Here is a 6,157-nt window from a genome sequence, read left to right on the forward strand (position 1 = left end):
AGGTCTGTCATCTAGCAGTTGGACCACCTTCTCATTAAGAGCCTTTATAATGAAATGATAGTGTGGTGATCTTCACAAATAGCTTTCTTTCTCAGTTGACTTGCTTTCATAATCACAGTTTTCAGGGTAACCACTAGTGTGTCACCTTTGAGAGTAGTCATAGGGCTCCCACCTGGCTCAGGGGCTTGCTTTCAGATAGCAGTGAATTGTATCCTTCCTAGCCTGCAGTATTGTTCAATGCTTCCACTGTATATTTTCTGGATAAAGCAGTAGCAACAATCCATCTTAGTTGAGACAGCTGGAGGATTATGAGATTTCTTTACTGGTGATGAAGTATTTTGTTCTTTTGGCAAGCTTGGGTTTTAGCTTGTCACAGTGCAGCCTATCTACATGGTATGGAGTGACAGATCGACTCTGTGCATTGCCTATCTTAAAGGAATGTGCAACTGGTTTTCCAGGAATCTCTGCCTTCTAATATACAGCAGTAATTGTTCCATAGGTGGTCCTTTCCCATCAGCAATGCCTTCTGAAAAGTCTGTGTTATCTATTGAGAAAAACACAGAGCACCCTTCTTTAAGAATGTTGGTATATACAGTCCTTGGGACTCTCGGGCATTTTGTACAACAGCATTTGTCAGAGCTGATTTAATTAGCAGCATACAGCTATACAGAACACAGTAATTTTTTACACAGTAGATCCATCAGCATCTTGTGGGTATCGTGAAGAACAATCAGAGGCAGTCCCAGGACTTATTTTGGTTTACTCATTCATGTGATGCCCTGAATGCTGATGATTTTCTTCTTTGCGTGCAGTGGACCTTTCAGTTAGATTTGGATCCATACACATGATGTTCTGGTTCAGTGTGAGTGATGCTCTTTTTAAAAACTTTGGTCTTCCTTTGAGTTTCCATGCAGTTCAGCTGAAACGTCTTGGGTGTCACTGGTGACGTCTATGATATTTGTATTATTGGCTGCCTTAGTTAAAATTTGCAATGCTTTATAAATTACTGAATGATGTTCTCGTTATCACCACGACTCTCCATCACAGATTGAACCATGCTTTCCTCGCATGCCTCTTGGGAATAGAGAAGAGCCGACTTCCTTCAATTTTTCTTTTAAGACAGGGCTTCAGTTGTGGCAAGACATTAACAATCTTTTCTTTCAGCCACTTTCTATTGAATGTAGGTACATGATTTTTTATGCCTTCTATGCCAAGCATATTCAAGTATGTGGTTTTAATATCTTCCAAAGGAATGTATGATGGTTCTGTTTAAACATCAATGAGGGTAATCAGTCGAACAGATTTGTACACTGTAACATGGGTTCTTTGCTGCCTGTTCTGCTTCCACTGGTGCTGGCTTCTCGCTGTCAAAGGAAAGCTTTCTATGTCCAGCAAGTTTTGTGGTACCAAACATCAATTGAATATGCATCCCCTGTTGAAATGCATGTGTTCAGATTCAGTCTTGTTTCAAGTGTGTTATCTTTGGATCTTCTTAGAGATTTCCCAGCATTGACAGTCTTCACCTGATGATCTGCTCATCGTCATCATTCTGACAGAAGATACATTGTTCCATTTACGGGACTACTTGAATATAGTTGAAGAACCAGATGTTGATGTGTCTGATTCATCCTTTTCTGTGCTTAATCTTGTTTGTCTATGTTTCTTGGCGGTTTCACGACCAGTAGTTAATGCATGTCCATAATGGTCTTTGGCATGTTGGATTTGGTCTTTGTTAGTTGAATATGCATAGCAAAATTATGATAGACTGCCTGATTTGTAGTGTATTTTTTGTACAGCCTTGCAGTTGTCAATGGAACTCAACATAATTGCCATCATACACACACTGATAGAAGCCTATCTAGGAATGTTGCACCAACTTTCTGTTTCCAATAGATATATTTCTGACCTGGACAGTCAGCTTCTTCATGTTAACAGCCTGCAAAAAAAAAAATAAATAAATAAATAAATAAATGCCATCATAATACAATCACCAATAACTTGGTGTAGGGTGTAGTAAATTCATCAACATGCATAACGTAGGCTTCTAGATAACTAGATATACATATACTTATGGTTAGTGATTGGTATGGCCTAATGACTAATTTGTGTTATGATATTAGTAAGTATATGCAAGAACACATAAATAACTATGAGTATTGGATTCCTTGGCCTTGAAAATGTTAGTTTATCTGCCATGATAAAAGCTTTAGGTTATCTAGAAGCTAAGATATTCACAAAAAAATTATATCCTGAAGTTATTTTGTAAAATCCAAGATGGCGGCCATATGGAACTACTGACAAATAAAAACATTGTTTTTCTTTTTGCTTTTACTATGAGGCCTCCAAAAAGGTGTAGTTTTCATAGTATACGAATATCCTACTAATGTTCATATCCAAACATAGTGAACCTGACTATTACATAAGGGTCTATGCAGCACCCCTTTGACCCCTAGCTTTACTCACTTTTTAGCCTACGACGTTACCAAGGTTCCTACTTCCTTCCTTCTATATTTTTGTCCATCGTCATGTAACTTTTACTTCATACTTCATCTTGGGAGTTTTTCATTGATTCCACGTTGGTGCTGAAATGCCTCCCCAGCGAAGGGCCATAATTATACATACATAGAGAGGTAATGCGGAGGGTGTTTAGAATTTATGTTATATATGATAGGTTATTCAGAATGACTAAACATTTCCATATTGGAAGCAAAGCTTGTGTTAGAATGTTTAGGTGGAAGAGGGACTTGTTTGCTGTAAAAGTTGACCTCAGACTTAGACAAGGGTGTGTTGTCTGTATGGCTTTCACAGTACGAGTAGTTAGAGAAATAACAGTGAAGATAGGTTTGAAATCGATGGATAGGAAAATGAGTTGTGAATGGGATATGGAAAGCCAGAAATATAGTAAGAGACTTTTAGGTTTGTATGGAAGCCAAAGTAGGAATATATGAAGGGTTGGCAGAACCAATTCTCTTTTATTGCTGTCAAAAGCATATGTTGAGAGTGTATGACAAGAAGTAAAGTTTGAAGTTGTTGAGTTATACTGTTTACTTACTATGGGTTATGTAGGAAGAGTTGATAGCGTGAGAAACACGGAGGATATATAAGATAAAGTAACAAGGTTAGCAAAGGTAAAAGGATGGATCAGCTTTTTATGATGTTTGGTCATGTGTAAGGAATGGACGACAATTGATTACTAAAAAAAATCATATATTGCTTGGAAGGAGATACGAGCAGATAAAGGTCTAGAAAGTTTTAGCTTTCTGTGTTATATAAACAGAATGTGGCAGGGACATTATCAGTTTTTTCTTTGTAGCCACCCCTGTTTGCTGCTGAAAAAAGAGACACACATATATACATGTGTTTTTATACATGAGCTTCATTCATGATTCAGTAGGCAAAGGATGAAGGACGAAATATCTACAATTTATTTCTTTGATGTTTCTGAAGGCTCACGTAATGCCATTTGAATCGATGAACATATTACTTGTTTGTCCATTGTAATGATTTTCATGGTTCAGGAATTACTTTATTCGTCAATTCTCTCTCTCTCTCTCTCTCTCTCTCTCTCTCTCTCTCTCTCTCTCTCTCTCTCTCTCTCTCTCTCTGCCATACCTACTTGATATCTCTCCGTTAGCAATAGCACGTGGTGTGAATTTTTCTGAAATTTGCTTGCACTTTTGAGGGAATCTAAATAAAGGCCACAATTAGATTCAATGAATACTGGAAGGTGGTGTATTGAATTAAATATTTTTTTTTTTTTTTTGCTGAATTGTGAAATTTTATTTTCTACCATTTTATTTTTATAAAGTATACCTAAGATAGTTGCCTTCACTTACTGAGAGAGAGAGAGAGAGAGAGAGAGAGAGAGAGAGAGAGAGAGAGAGAGAGAGAGAGAGAGAGAGAGAGAGAGAGAGAGTGTGTATTGGAATTCCGTTTTCTATGATTGTGAGAACGATCTCTTTGGTGACAAACTTGATGGAAACGGTGGCATCATCAACTCAAGATATTTGATGCTTATGCTGTATTGTATTTGTTTAATATATCATTATTATTATGTTTGTTATTGGTTTTTTTTACCTGCATATAGGTTTTGCTTTTGTGATATTGATAGATATGTCTGTAATTTACATAAGCGTTCATAACTGCAAAAGTAATCTTATTATTCTTAAGTTTGTTATTGTTGTTATTTATCTGCATAGTTTTTGCTTTTATTTATATTGATAGATATGGCTAGTAATTCACGTAAGCATACATATCTGCATGAGTAAATTATGGATAGTAAGTAGGCCTACATTTATGTGTCATTCCTTTGAAGTTTTCAAAACTTACAATTTATGCTATATAATTTCGTGATTTGAAATAAAATGAATAGTAGAAAGCAGGGAATAAGAAAATAGTCTACGCAGGGCGTCATGTGCTTGTTCGTCCTGGATATGCAGAGTTAGATATCGAATGTATTAATTGATTTTCTTATTGAATTGTAGGTTCATGTATGTTTCTTCATTAGTCATATTGTATTAATAATGATGAATCGTTTTTTTTTTATTATTATTATAGTAGCGTGTGTTACAAAAAAATGTGTCGCATTTGCAATAAGTAGCCTATAACCAAGATTATGCAATATATATGTGCTGTTTCCAAGTAACAGGATCATTGGATTTTCTATTAGATCAATCATGTTTGTAAGAAATATTGTTGCAATTTTTTCCAATTCATTATTTGTGATTTGTTTTTTAATGATTTGTAAGCAATGCTCTTTTTCTCGGAAGATTGATTCTAGATTTAAGCAGAGGGTTTTTTTTTTTTTGTAGAATATTGCCCCACTACTCCTTATAATACACATTTCTCTTCTAATCTTAATGCACGTTATCAAGCATTCGCCCTATTTACATTTTCTCTCATCATCATCCTCCGCCTATTGACCTAAAGGATCTCTTTTAGATCTCGCCAGTCGTCTCTATCTTGAGCTTTTAATTCAATACTTCTCCATTCATCATCTCCTACTTTACGCCTCATAGTCCTCAGCCATGGAGGCCTGGGCCTTCCAACTCTTCTAGTACCTTGTGGAGCCCAGTTGAAAGTTTGGTGAACTAATCTCTCTTGGGGAGTGCGAAGAGCATGCCCAAACCATCTCCATGTACCCCTCACTATGTTCTCATACACATATGGCACCTGGGTAATCTCTCTTATAGTTTCAACATTTTCTCTATCATCGTAAAATTGTACTTCAGTATTCGGAACTCTAATTTCATCTATATTATACAGTTATTCATTTTAGATCTTCACACAGATCACTTTTCTAATGTCTCTTGACATATTTTTTCTTTATGAATGACTTACATCTTAACATCAAAATTTTACTCTCATGTTCATATAGTTAGCGTTGACTTCCGTCACTGTTTTACTTCATTTAAGAATTGAGAACATTCCTCTTTTCTATGAAGAGCCCCAGAATTTCCCACTTTCTTTGGTAGTCTATTTTTTCTCATAACCTTTTTTTTCCTCTTCTTTTCCTAAAACTGTTTTCGAGTGCACCGGAGCTGCCATCCTCCGGCAAAGTGATTCATCCATTAGGTGCCCCATCACTTAAGAGAGCCTTTGATTGATTTCTTGTCATCACCATCATCCACTTAAGACCTACAGCCTGTTGTGTGTTTTTATGACGTCAGCGTTTTTTAAGCGCCCCTGCATCCCCCCTCACCCTCTCCTTCCCCTCCTCCTCCTCCACCTCCACCTCCAATTCCCCTTCCCTCGAAAGATGATTAACCTTTGGTTTAATTTCTTTCTTTCTTTTTATATTGTTTCGTAGAACAAAGGCTAATGGGCTGCCACCTAATACCCTTTTCTGGCCCAGATCTGAAGGAAATAATAAAAGAATGTACTGTGTAATGCATGATATAGACGACAGCACGGATTCCTAAAGGAAACAAGGGAGTAGGAAAAGAATATCAGAGGATGGACGACATTAGAAGGGAAGACGCAGTCACTGAACCTTGAAATCTATGAGTTATCGATTTCTACCTAGTAAATTCTGGAAAAAGTCTCCTTGATGGGTGTTTCAAGGCCGCTTTGTAAGATAGGATATGGTTTTAGGTATGAAATATGCGAAAAAAAACGTGGATGGTTTAAGGACTTAGCGCCTATGAAAATGAGAATC

This window comes from Palaemon carinicauda, chromosome 8, assembly GCF_036898095.1.
Source record: "Palaemon carinicauda isolate YSFRI2023 chromosome 8, ASM3689809v2, whole genome shotgun sequence".
Taxonomy (NCBI): domain Eukaryota; kingdom Metazoa; phylum Arthropoda; class Malacostraca; order Decapoda; family Palaemonidae; genus Palaemon; species Palaemon carinicauda.